This window comes from Uranotaenia lowii, chromosome 2, assembly GCF_029784155.1.
Source record: "Uranotaenia lowii strain MFRU-FL chromosome 2, ASM2978415v1, whole genome shotgun sequence".
NCBI classification, from domain to species: Eukaryota; Metazoa; Arthropoda; class Insecta; order Diptera; family Culicidae; genus Uranotaenia; species Uranotaenia lowii.
In genome coordinates, this window is record NC_073692.1 from 301,420,198 (window position 1) to 301,434,031 (window position 13,834).

At 37.5% G+C, this 13,834-nt stretch overlaps 1 long non-coding RNA gene across 1 annotated transcript; it reads right to left on the reverse strand.

Annotated features, from left to right (window-relative positions):
- Positions 1 to 12,505: 12,505 nt before the first annotated feature.
- LOC129742856 (uncharacterized) lies at positions 12,506 to 13,558 on the reverse strand. The gene is made up of 3 exons (XR_008736568.1): positions 13,501 to 13,558; positions 13,188 to 13,439; positions 12,506 to 12,791 (listed from the first exon to the last, which is right to left on the reverse strand). It is a non-coding gene; the product is annotated as an uncharacterized LOC129742856 (long non-coding RNA).
- Between the last annotated feature and the right edge of the window lie 276 nt (positions 13,559 to 13,834).

A 13,834-nucleotide genomic window follows, 5' to 3' on the forward strand; every position in this document is an offset into this window, starting at 1 on the left:
AAGTAAAATATTTTCGAAAAAGTGTAAAATATGTTTCTTCATTTTCATATCTAAACAACGTGTGTTTTATTTTCATTTAAAAAACTATATTTAAACGAGAAATTCTTTAAAGAGCTCTCAAAGTGATAATTTTAAAATACCAGGTACACCTACAAATAAAAAAACATATCAACATTTTTTCGTAGTGGATATTATAGATTTGCTGGTTGTTTTATAAAAGGATGTCTAAGTTGTGTAGAAGGATATTGCAATGAGAGAGAGAAACTTTGATAAAGTTTTCATTATTCATCTCTTGTTTCATACTTTTTTTTATTTATATGTTGTTGAGTGAAATTCATGGGGGAAAGAGGATCACGGTGCAGTTTACATTGAAGACTCATTTGCATTTGACCATTCCAAACCCCCCCCCCCCCCCCTTGTTCGTTACTAAATGGTCGTTGGACGAGCTCCTACCCCTACACCCTGGAAACGGAAGAGAACGGGATTGAATTTGCGGCCAATATCCACAGCAAAGCAATCAAAAGCACGAACAACGTACAACCCCCCTCCCAAATTCCCTAATTCTAAAAATTCATGATCGGATCAAGTATTCTTGCCGTATTCGTTCATAAATCCAATTATTTTGGTTGAAACGTGTTGTGTGGTTCTACATGGGTGTAGTGTGTTAGGGATTTATTAGTTTCACGTTTTTCCTCTGTCAAAAATAAACTAGGCTGAGAGTGCGGTTAATGGAGGTGCTTGGTGTTTCGTTGTTATCGGTCTTTTCATCCGATCAGCTGATATTCCCGTTCGCGGGGAAAAATGGCTACTTTGTCCTACGGCTCGTCAGTCCTGAAAAAAGCTTAGCAGTCCTTTCTTGCAACGTATCGGACTAATGTCTCGCGCTCGCGCAACGTTAACCGTCAATGTTGTGGGCCGATCAGTGACACTGTACAGTAGGAAATCGCTTTAGCAACAAGTCGTTTAGATATGGGTACTTACTTTGTCTACTTCACTTTAGTGGGGATTTAGGCAATGTCATTGTCCCGCTGGTCCGCTGTGACAGGGATTTCTGGGCCACGTTTCGGCGTGGTCGTGTCTGGCTGGCTAACGGATGTCGGAAACCAAGTGTCGACGACCCTGGTAGGCTACTGGACCAGCCGGGTTTTCGTGGTTCTTTTCGGCTTGGACTCCTTCCAAGGTTCTTGAGAAGCAACCAATTTTGCTTCTTCCAGGGCCTTCTCCACAGCTTCGGCTTTCCGCACTCTGCAGAAGCACCATCAATTCTGCACCCAGGTCTTAATGTACGTGTGCACGTTCTTGGTGCTTCGCACACACTCCTGCATATTTTCGACATGGTTGCCTCCAAAAGGTCACATTTTTTTATGCCCCTTGGAGCATCTCTTCCTGTGACTGGGACCTTCTCCTCTTGCTGGGAACTACAGAGGTTTTCAGTGGACCCATCTGCGCCCGGGCTTCTCCTCGCTTCCTTGGCAAACCTCCCTGGGAATCCCCTTTCCTAGCTCCTTTACTATATACCTCAGTTCTCCAGAAGTCCTTTCTTACCAAAGACCTCCGTCTGCGTTATTCTGCCTTCTCATCCTTGGTCCGAACTAACGTCAGTTGTCTCGTCTTCCTTCTGTTTAATATTCATTGTTTATATTCATGTTTGGTCCCACGAATAGCTAGCGAAATGTGCACTTTGAGCACCCTTGGGTTGTTGTATCCAATAAGTTCCGTTAGAAAAGTCCGAGTTCGTTGCGTATTTTTTCATCCATAGAAGGGTTTTGTCAGTTCCGTTTGCATAATCCATTTCCGTTGCACGTATTATTCTTAGGAGAGGGATGGTTCCAATCTATTCAACCTGCATAATCCGAGTTCGTTTGAGTAGGTCATTATAGAGGGAAGGGAGTTTAGCTTAATTTAGTCGCCTCTTGAGACATGAGTTAGCGATCCCGGGGTAGTATTCTAATGCCGCTATCCCAAGGCCAGCTCTGGGGAACTAGATATTCGTCTTCAGACAGCCAATGCTCTCCTGCTCCAATGCTCTACACATCATACTTTCATACTTCGGATTGAACTTTGAAGATCTGTTTTTTTTTTACGGTAACAGACTTATTTTGGGCCGCCTTGTATAGCTCTCTTATAAAGCAATATATCATGAAAAAATTTGGTGCAATAAATTTAGTGCCTGGGCTTCAACAATATTTGTTAAAATTTTTCATGATAACTTGCTTTGTAAGAGTGGTAGGCAAGGTGGTCCAAATTACTACGTTTAAATCAAACCATCTGTCAAATCGTTGTCAAAGGAATACATATTTTCAACAATTTATTTATACACCGATTTGCTGCCAATAAGCAAAACAATTTGCTGACCAAATCCTTTTCTATCGATACTATGCATCAATTCAGCAACAGAGACCGACCTTACTCCGGCTACATCCAGATTTGCTTTCCATCACTGGGAAAGGCACGATGGTTCACTGGACCCGTCACTTTGCTTTATACATCCGATCTGATTCGATCAATGGTTCATAGGTAAATTAAATACTTTTTATGACATAAACGTTAAATCATTGATGTATTCATGGTTCAACATTTCTGGCATAGTTGTTATAAAACGTGTTCAATATTATTTAAAGTTGAATCATGAAATATACACCTCAGAGCAAACTAACATAACTACACAGTAATAGGTCGGCTCACAAAATCCCCAAGAGACCTCCCTGTCACCTCCCCATACGTATTGCAAAAGTCCTGGTTAGCCTTTCCCATCACAGCGCCAACACGGTTCGAATAACGTTAGAATACCTGTTGCAGGTAGACCTATGTACGTACTACAGGGACGTGACCGTCATATTCTCAGCAAAGTAAGTGCACACATGGTGAAGGGTGGTTTTAAGACATCGGCGACCCAGTCCAGCATCCGCGGATGCGGCGTCTTTTTCCTCGACGCTTTGAAGCTTTCAGAAATCTAGAGACAAGCTTGCGCCGCACGATCCTAGCGCAAGTTGCTCTCAGGCATGGAAAAGGCGAAGCTCTCGGGGCTGCTTATTTTTCTCGCTCTTTTTTAACCAAACGTCCCACATCGCGTTGTTAACGTCGCGGCGCCCGAACGATCAGGTTTCCGCGAATAGTCGCGACGTCCACAGCCGTTGATTATGGTTTTTCTCACAGTTGCTCCTAATAGCCGAAGAACTGCTCCCATCAATAGACCCTGCACCAATCTTTAAAGATTGTTGCTATTATTGCTATTGTGTAGCATTCTTGTTTCTGCTTTTCGCGCGGCTGTGATCGGACGCTTCATTTGAACTTGTTCTAGCGCGCTCGTCTTTGTAATGCTGCCAATGTCCATGTTCAGTATCGGTGGTTTCTAAACCCAATCCTGGCTGAGTGTCTACCAACCAGGTATTAAGTGCACTCTTATGGCGACGGTCTCTTGGGAGAATGGCAAGTTTTTGATGGAAAAGGTACAACTCGGTGCGGTATTCTCGGTGCTGCGAAGCTAACTAAATATGTGACAGAGATGTCCGACCAAACCAACGAACGGTACACTGTGTACTTTCAGTTGAGAATTTTAAAAACAATCGCACAAGGAACATGTGGTTGGTACCTACAACAAGACAAACAAACACTTACATGCTACCAAATCGTTCGTGTAATTGGGTTAATTGATTTGTTAATCTCTTGAGCCTTTTTAAACATATAATTAAAAATCAAATCAATCACATTTTAATGAGATTTACATTCTTTCATTATTTAAATGTATCATTCGTTATTTCTTATAACTTGATTAAGAAAACATTGTCATCAATTACAAAGTTGGTTCTACTAAAACGGCTAGTTTGGCTTTCTAGTTTCTAGTACACGTTTTTGATCCTAATAGCAACATTTGTTGGACGCTAGTACATTCAAATTTAACGACTAATTCTCTCAATACTCTTTAAAACATTAGGGTTTGTTGCCCTACTTGAGACCCTTTGAGCGGTGGCTTTTATAAATCCATGCGTTTCTCACAAATGTACGGAATGTTTCAAAGATGTGAAAGCCCAAAATTTCCATCTTTGAACCTACTGTTCTTGCTTTAGTACTTGACTGGTACCCAATATTGAGTCTAAAAAGGTGGTTTATGAAATAAGACAATTTAAAAAATATTACGGAGAAAATTTAAGAACTATAATCATTTGGAAGCAACTTAAACAATATTTTTTTCATACCAAAGTTATTTACATTGCATTTGTTGAACATGCAATAGAGTTATTTAGTACTGTCTCATTAAAACTATTAAATATGCTACATATTTTGAGGAAAAAAAACAAATCTATCTGAAAGATTTTCTGTGTTGAACCAATGAATTCAAATTGAAGCAAAAGTTTGATTTTTACTAGTGTTAGTCAGTGAACTTCGTAAAAGTTTTCAAAGAATAAAAGCGTGACATTTTGAGGAAAAAGCGGGACAGCGGGACATTAAACATAAAAGCGGGACATGTCCCGCTTTTGTGGAACGGACGGCAACCCTAGTTTAATGCAAAATACTTGTAAATTTAAAAACAATTTAAAAGTATTGGGGAGTTCTGAAATTTGAGATCATCGGACATGCAACTTGGAACCTGAGACCCGAGATAAGAAACTTAAATATAAGACCTGAAACTTAAATAGTAAATGAGACCTTAGACTTGAGACATACAATCCGACACATGGTTTTAACCTATCACATTAGAACTTAAACATTAGGCGTGACACATGAAAAATGATACCAGAGACATGGGACGCAGCACCAGAGAACTGAATTATGACAAATGTGGCATAAGAAGTAACAAGTGGTACTTGAGATGTTATAAGAGAAAAGTGTGTAGATGATGACGTGAAAATTGAAATGTAAGACTAAAGACGTGAAGGTCAGAAATAAGACGTGAGCAGAGAGTAGTGTGACGTTGACATGCGAAGTTAAACGTGAGAAGTTAGACATGAGATGAGATAAATGGGACGTGAGAAGCGGGATGTGAGATGTGGGCCGTGAGTAGTGAGACATGAGAAGTGAGTAGTGAGACGTGAGAAGTTAGAAGTGTGAAATGGGAAGAAGGAAGTGATGCATGAGATGAGAGACAATAGAAGTGAAACGTGAGAAGTGAGTTAATGGTGGGGAAGAGAAGTGTGAAGTACGAAGTATGACGTGAGAAGTGATAAGTAATAAGTGATAAGAGATGTGGGATACGAGACTTGAGAAGGAGAAAATACGTGAGAAGAGACGAGAGAAGTGAGAAATAAGACTTTAAAAGTCAAAAATGTGACGTGAGAAGTCGCCCTAATATATGGAGTATAGAAACTTGAATATCAACGCTGACAGACACTGTATAAGACGCTGAATTGCTAATTTATTCTCAAAGAAAAAGGATAGGATGAGAACATGAAAGTGAAATTATGTCTATCCATTCTACGGAGATAAAAATTATAGTTTTTCCTAAAATATTCCGCCTAAATTCAAATATATTTCTGTTTGATTCTCGACCAACTATAAATCTGAAGATTTTAACTGTATATATGATAGATTATCTGATATTTTGCGTTCAATAATACATGTAATAGTTTCAAGTATGTAGTTGTATGATTGATTTTATGCATTCAACTATAAATACAATAGATTCAACTATAATCGTACGATTGATGTTGTACATTCAGTTACAGTTAATATTATAAATTCAACTTTACTGGTAAAGTTCATTTTACTGTTAATGTAGCAGATTAAACCATGTTTCTATGATTGGTTTTGGTCTTTCAACTATATATAAAGTAGATTTTACTTATGTTCACTTTAAAAGTTATCATATCTTAATATGGTTTTTCGTAATAATTTTATTTTTTATTCTTAAATTTGTTTTATGCTCGCTTTGCAGCAATTTTATTTGATTCGTCCATGCTTACCTCAGAAACTGGCTGTTGCTGCCATCGGGGTGTCCGTTTTTCGGTGAGAAGGAACGTTTTCCAATAGCATAATGCCCTGCTTCGATCCGATTGGTCGGGTATCCTGCAGACAAAATCTTTTTTTTAATTTAAAAATAAACATTAAAAAATATTGATACTTATTAACGGACACATCGGTAAGATGTATATATTCTTTGAGTCAGAATATTATAAGGATTGAAAACTATAGACGGATACAAGATTAAAAGAAAACCAAAGGTGTTGGAAATTAGCGAAGAGTTCTTTTTAAGTTTGTTTTAAGTTTTGTTCATCAAATCTTAAAAATAAGATTATTATTTAGTTATTTTTAATAAAATATTATTCGTTTAAAGAATAAATTGATTTTCGACGATTTCAGTCACGAAAAAATCTTAAAGCGATTTTTATTTCTTCATCCAACGTTTCGGCATTGATTATGCCTTTTTCAAAGAGTCTATTAATATGACATAATTTATTATGTATTTAAAATGGTGTAACAATATATGGTGTACTTACAAAAATTTCTCGTTTTAATTTTCCAAAAAGTTTTTTAAACCTGCTAAACTGTCTAATCGAAACATGTAAGTCCAGTTGCCTGTGGTGTATAAAAAAAAATATTCAAAGTTGAGCTTCCTACTTGCATGCAATCTTCCTTGGAATCTGTTCTACCTACTATTGATCTGAGGTTGGGATGGATATAACACTTTGAAAATTTTGAAAAACGAAAACGGATATAAAAATGATTTGCACTATTTTGGATGTTGTTTTCTACCTAGCCACTACTGATATTTTTTGTATTTTGTATGTTTGTTGTATCATGGTGTGTATTGGTGTGTTTTTGTTTGTTTTTGATGGAGTTGAATATGCCTGCGTAGATGACACTATGCCCTTCAGTATCAGTCTTCTTATTGACCGTGTTGCCATTCCTTGCGATGTGACACATTTCTAATGTTTGAATACCGGAAGAGAAATTATGACGATCAATTATTCTCGTGCTGTTCAATGACTGCGATTCTCAATATATTGGAATGACAACAAACACACTTAAGGAGAGGATTGGCGGACACAAATCGAACAAAAAGGCATTAGACAAACTGCGAAGCGACAAAGACGACCCGCGAATGGCAAATTTGAATGGATAAACTGCATGACTTCATCACAGCATCAAACACGATCACCCCTTTGATTTGAACAGCACGAGAATAATTGATCGTCATAAATTAATTTCCGGTCTACAAACATTTGAAATGTGTCACATCGCGAGGAATGACAACACGGTCAATAAGAAAACTGATAGCAAAAATGTACGACTTGTGCTTAAAAAAATATACTTTTTGCAACTTGTTGCATTGCGATATTTGTTATGATTGGATTTATAAAAGGAGGCTTACGAATTGAAAATTTTCACAATTAACGTTTGTTCTATTTGTAAACAAATGTTTTTAAAGTAACTTTCTGCGAAACATGTTCTACAAAATAGTAAAAATTGATTGTCTACCATTCCAACCCTATAAAACTCCACAAAACTCTCCCGGGACGGAATGAATCGATAGCCGCAGCATTCATCACTCATCAGAGGGATTCAATAAAATTCCTATTCAGCTAGAGAGAAAATTTACCGTTTCCACTTGTTTGCTACGTGACTGATAACGAAAATAAATATTGTTTCCTGTTTTCGCCACCATTCATTCCTAGAAAGAAGAGGAGGAGGAGTAGGTGGTCTGGGAAAGGCGCACCATCACACGAAACGACTTTCGACAAATCTCAACTGAAACGCACAACAGCGGCCACGAAATAGCATCCATGAGTTGCTGATACTGCAATTGCATACATTTCAACAATTCGCAGAAAGTGCTGACCCGCTGCAGCAGATGAATTGAAGCAACAAAATACCGCAGGAGGTAGCCAGGCAGCCAGCATGGGCCACACGCGCCTTCTCAACCTAAAAGCACACGTCTTCTGGTCTTCTCGCGAGGAGAAACCTATCGGACCGGTTGGGTTTGTCCGGCAGGAGACTTGCACAGCCGTGAAACACAGGCGTTGCCGTTGCCCAGTTCCCAGATAGTGGCGTTGGCTTCGGGAAACCGCCCATCCGGGAATCACCCGCGAAAAGCGTGGGAGATTTACTATTTGTTTTCATCGGGTGGAAGCATCTTCCTGGAGGCGGGCCACTAGTTGATCCATGAACAATGTAGGTAGATCAGAAACAAAAACGTCATAAGATCTCAATTTATTGAAAGTGTTAAATAAAATAAAATTACACTGAAAATAATTTTCCCTTAAAATGTAAGTGACATCTGGAGTAAATTTTGGCTATATATCTATTCATGTGGTTTTTTTATCTAGCTCATATTAACCGTACAAGTTCGAAAACTGTTGTCGACTACCCAGTTCGTATTAAGTATATAATGTATGTGTACGAATTCTTAGCAACTTAATCTATCTTACGTTACTACACTTACTTACTTACTTAATGATCCCGCGCCGATCCTCCGGTGCATAGGGCCGTGGTAAAAGACCTCCACTGTTGACGATCCGGAGCCAGCGTCTTCACCTGGTCCCAGTCAAGATTCTCATCGACAGTTCGGATTTCAGCGGCTAGGCTTCGCCGCCACGAATTTCTGGGTCTGCCTCTTCTTCGATGACCTTCTGGATTCCAATCTAGCGCCTCTCTGCAAATCTCGTTTTCATCTCTTCGCAGCGTGTGCCCAATCCATCTCCACTTACGTTCCCGAATCTCGGTTTCTAGCGCCTTTTGATGACACCGGCGATGTAGTTCCTCATTCGAGATCCAGTTGCCAGGCCACCAAGCGCGGATGATATTCCGCAGGCAGCGGTTTACAAATACTTGCAGTTTTCGCGTCGTTACCGCATATGTGCACCAAGTTTCGCACCCGTACAGCAATACGGATTTGACGTTTGAGTTGAAGATTCGGATTTTTGTTCGTAGAGAGATCTGGCGTGACCGCCAGATGTTTCGGAGACTCGCAAACGCAAATCGGGCCTTTCTGATCCGTGTTTCGATGTCTTTTCTGGTACCACCATCAGGCGTAATCTGGCTACCAAGATACTGGAAGCACTCCACTTTCTCAACTTGTTGCCCAGCTACCATGAAACTGGAGGGATTTCCTGTGTTGATCTCCATCGACTTGGTCTTTCCAACATTGACTTTGAGACCTGCTGCCTTGGAACTTTCGGTGAGGTCGTCGAGTTTGCTCTGCATATCTGGTTGTGTTTGGGCGAGCAAAACACGTTACTACACGTTATGAACTACTACTCAAAAAAAAAGGATAATGAAGGAAAAGAATAATGAAGGAACAGGATAATGAAGGAAAAAAAATAATTGGATTGGTGAAGGGAAGGGTAAAGGGAAAGGAAAGGTAGGATTAGGGCAGAGGCTTTCAAACGTCTCACACCAGGTTGAGCGGAGCTAGGATACTGTTTCCTGTTTCCAAATCTCCCAAGAGTCCATATTTTAGCAAGATTTACCGTGCTTGCATTAGCGTTGCTTTGGTGGATAACATATTTCTTGGGAGGACTAGGCGTTTTTAATGAGTTTCGGAGAAGCCTAGTAACTCCATACACCCCCCCCCTCCCCCCCACAGTGGTTCAAATCCCCGAAAAGCTGGAAAAAAAGTTCATTTTTCAAGTTAGCGGCAACCAATTTTTTTATATTGGAATCAAATCTCCAATATTCAAGAAACGTTTTGATGTAATTATATTTTTTCTTAGATCTTTTATACACCTTCCATGAAACAAACATGAGCGACAACTTAAACAAAAGAATTAAAAATAGGATTTTTTATTCTCAACCCAAAACAACTAAAAAAAATATATAAATCTTTAAAATTTTATAAATGTCTATACCAAAGTGATATATTATAATCTTTTTGGCAGTTTGAAGATGAAAAACGTCCTCAATATCATGAACTTATAAAGTTTCGCTTAATTTAGGCCCCAAAATATGATGATAATTTTTTTTCGATTTTCTCTATTTATTTTTCGTAAGCAAAAATATAGCTTGCGCTGCCGATCGCCGTGGTAAATTATATACCGTTGAATAGGTGAAAGTCTCTTCAAAAACATATCTTAAAATCGACTGCTAGTTTTTGCTATATTTTGAATACGATGTCTTTGAGTGAAACGCTGTTTGGTTAAAAAATGAAAATTTTGAAGTATTTATACAGGGTAAACCAAGCATTGTTTCCTTCGATATATATGCAATTTCACCATAAAACATAAGTTTTAGTATTAATACAACTAACCTAGAGGAATTTAGGAGCCCGTACTTAATTTTAACAAAAATATTCATAAATAATTAAAAAATATCAATTTTCCAGTATAAAACTCAAGCCCCGTTTTGGCAATAAAGGAAAAAAATAGCAAACTTTAAAAAAAATTCGATTTCTTATTTTTTTTTCAACTTTTCGCCTATAATCTTTAACAAAAAAGCTTTTTTAACATTATTTTCAACTTTTTTTGATTTTGAACCACTGTGCCCCCGACTAGTCATACCAGCTTTGTACAGTATGGTTTTGTCAAGTTGGGTAGGGTATACTAGGCTGAATTTTAAAAAAAGTACCTTTTCAGGGTGGTTTTGAAAAGTGGAAAACTTGTGATGCTTTGTAAATGAGACGGTAAAGAATTGAACAAATTTAGACCTTTGTTCAAGAACTATTAGAAGCAACCGTTATTCTTCTTCTAGCAATTAAAACATTTGAATTTACAGTACTTCGTGTATTATAGGAGAGATATTCCGATATGAAAGTCGATGTTACGTTAGTTTTTATCAAATTACTTAGGATTTTATATATAAGGATACAATTTTCCAATTATTTAAAGTGTATAATGGAAGCACTTCAACAGAATAAAGTTGATTGGACGGGAAAAGTATCGGAAGTTTTTTTTATATAATTTTCAGCGCTCGATTTTGCAGAGTAAGAAGAGGTTTAAAGTTTAAGGTGAACAGAAGCTGCACTTCACCATATGATATTCATATACGCAAAGTGTGGGTGTATATAAACATAATAAACATTCCAACATTCAAACTATTTTTTCAGAGATGATTAACACTAAACGTACCGGAGGCGGTCAAATGACGGTTTTTGAACTTTAAACAATGATTACGCCTTATAGAATTGTTTTTTCGCAAATTTAACGACAGGACTATTTTTGTTTTTGAAATGCAAGTATTTTTGCGTTTTTAAATTTTTTTTAAGTGTGACGGTTTTCGAATAACGTATGTGGTATACTTATTCATACCACGAGCGGTCAAATGACGGCAAACACCGTTTTCGCTAAAACTCCCTTGTTTCTCAACCGATTTCTACCAAATTTATAGTTTTGAAAATCTTATAATTCGACTCAAATATGTTTCCCAGACAATTTTCAGCTACAATCAATAACTTTAAAGTTATTTACAGTACAAGAAAAATTTTATGAAAAAACATGCTTCAGGAAAAAGGTTGTAAATCAGTTATTAAGTGTTCGAAAAAAATTTCACTTAGTGCCTGAGAAAGCTGAAGTTAGAAGCTATATGTTGCACATATGGAAAAAAAATTAAAAATTTTCTAAGATCATGGCCACAAAAAATGTAAAAAAGTTGTGTAAAACCCGTACTTTTAAATCAATCAACTGCCAAAGCTGTTCCTGTTACAGTAGAAAATTTTGAAAAAGTGAATTGAAAAGTAGACGTAATTTGTCACATTGTGGCATCTTTAGATTTTTGAAATACGAAGTACATAATTTATGACGACTTTTCAAACATAGCTGTTTTTTGAACTTTTTATCAATTTGGATTTTCTAAGACAATTCCTACACCTAAGCTCAGCTTTGCACTGGATTTTGAGTACGTTAACGTAAAGTTTAGGCAATAAAGCTATATGCAAAAGAAAGCTTATTTCATACCGGTTCTAGTGGTGTAACTGCATTGGCGGTGCAATGCTTGGCAATAATATGATAAATAAAACAGTGAACTACCCGAATAGAATTGTACGATGAAAAAACGATGAATTCCATATTCACAAACCATAAATTTTATGGTCTCCACAATGCTTATTATCGTCCACGATACCGTGAATGCACATTGGAATTCATAGTATCCGACCATACATTTCACTGTTTTGGCGAAAATAACCATGAAAAAGGGGTATTGTTATGCAGCGTGACCATGAAAAAAATGGCGATTTTCCATACATTGGGAAGCCCAAAAATATAAAGTTCATGGTTAAAACAGCTTCCAGTTTTTCATGGTAAAACCATGAAAATCCGTTTATTTCGATTGTTAAAACGAAGATGGAAATCAAGGTTTTTCGATGGTATATGCATATTGTTTTAACCATAGAATTTCATGGTTTACCATGAATAATTTAAATTTTTGTTGATTGGAATAGATTGCTAAAGTTATTACTAATTTTAAGGAATTTTATTCATGATTAGTTATACTTTTAACTAAACTTGATAAACGTTTATTTAAAGCACGACTAATCAGGAATATTATTCCTTAAAACAAGAAATAACTTTAACAATCTGGTTGATTAAAAAAGGAATTCAAAACCGTTTTATTTTATTTTATAATTGTGGTTTAGGTGATTTAGCCCATTGAATACTTTTAATTTGACATCGGTTTCGACCGCCGACTTTTTCAGAGTCACCTGCAACGATGAACAATCCATAGCCCGAGTATTTCAAGGCAAGTTGTACTCAAAGATACAAGCCTTTGGTTCGAAGTTCGGGCAGCCACCAATTAGTCGGTCAGTTCAACGCTGAGCGCCTCAAGTTATTTGCAGTTGGTCGAGGAAGAATCTGCTTGGTACTCGATGGAGGTGATGCCCTTCAGCAATGCTGTGTCCCGTCCCGTTTCAGATGTGGCAGCTGCAAGTAAACGAAAGATTTTCGATAAGTTCAGATTTTAGATAGAAATATGAGATTTATTATTTCAGAATTATATTCGAAATTCCAGAATGCAGATAACGATTGCAAATTCGAATTCGGATAACATATTTCAGATTATGATTGAATATTAAGATTTCAAATAGATTTAGATTTCAAATTCAGGATCAGGTCTAAAATCAGAATACAGACCGCTGAATAAATTTCAAATTCAAAATTCAATTCATAGATTTTAGATTCAGAGCGGGTTTAAATTTGATTATTCAGATATCTTAATTTAGATTGCAGACTTAAGTCTATCTTTTTAAATATCTTTTAAAAATTCTTTCGTCGTTAAAATATAATATAATAACTCAATACGGGTTGAGACCGACTTACCAACTTTTAAATCGTCACCATTGTGAGTATCTCGGACAGGTTGTACCGGAAGCTATTGGTTCCTAATTAAGACCAATATTGCCTCCGATTTGGGGTTTCTTAAAGATCTGTAGCGTGACTTCCAGGCACTTCAATCTGATTTCCTGTTCGACTTCGGTGACGGCGTAGGTGATGGGTAGTCAGCGAAGCACCAGCTCTTTGCCAGTGACGCATAATGCCGATTGTTGGTCGCTTGCCTGTGCGTGCGGCAGCCTATAATTTGCAAATAAAAGAATAATTTTTAAATTTGCCTAGTTACAAACAAAAAAAGTACCTTAACATCTTTGAATCTTGAATCGACGGGGAATCTCTCTAGACGGATACCATTCCAGGGATGCTTGTCCAACACCTCGCAAACAGAACAGAGCAGAGAACGAATAACACTTTTATCATTTCGGTTTCCGAGTGCACTGCTCAGCCGATCAACGTTCACTTATCTTTTTGCCGAGTGCGCCCGATTGCGGTTGCTCTGACGGTCGGGTGGACGTCGCTCGCTCTAAAGAAAAGAGAAGGAGCTGGCTAGAAAATTGTGCTCTAGCGACGCTGGCTGTGTAGCTCAGTGTATCCAGCCAGAAAGATTTCAATGCAGGAATGTTTTCTTCAAACAA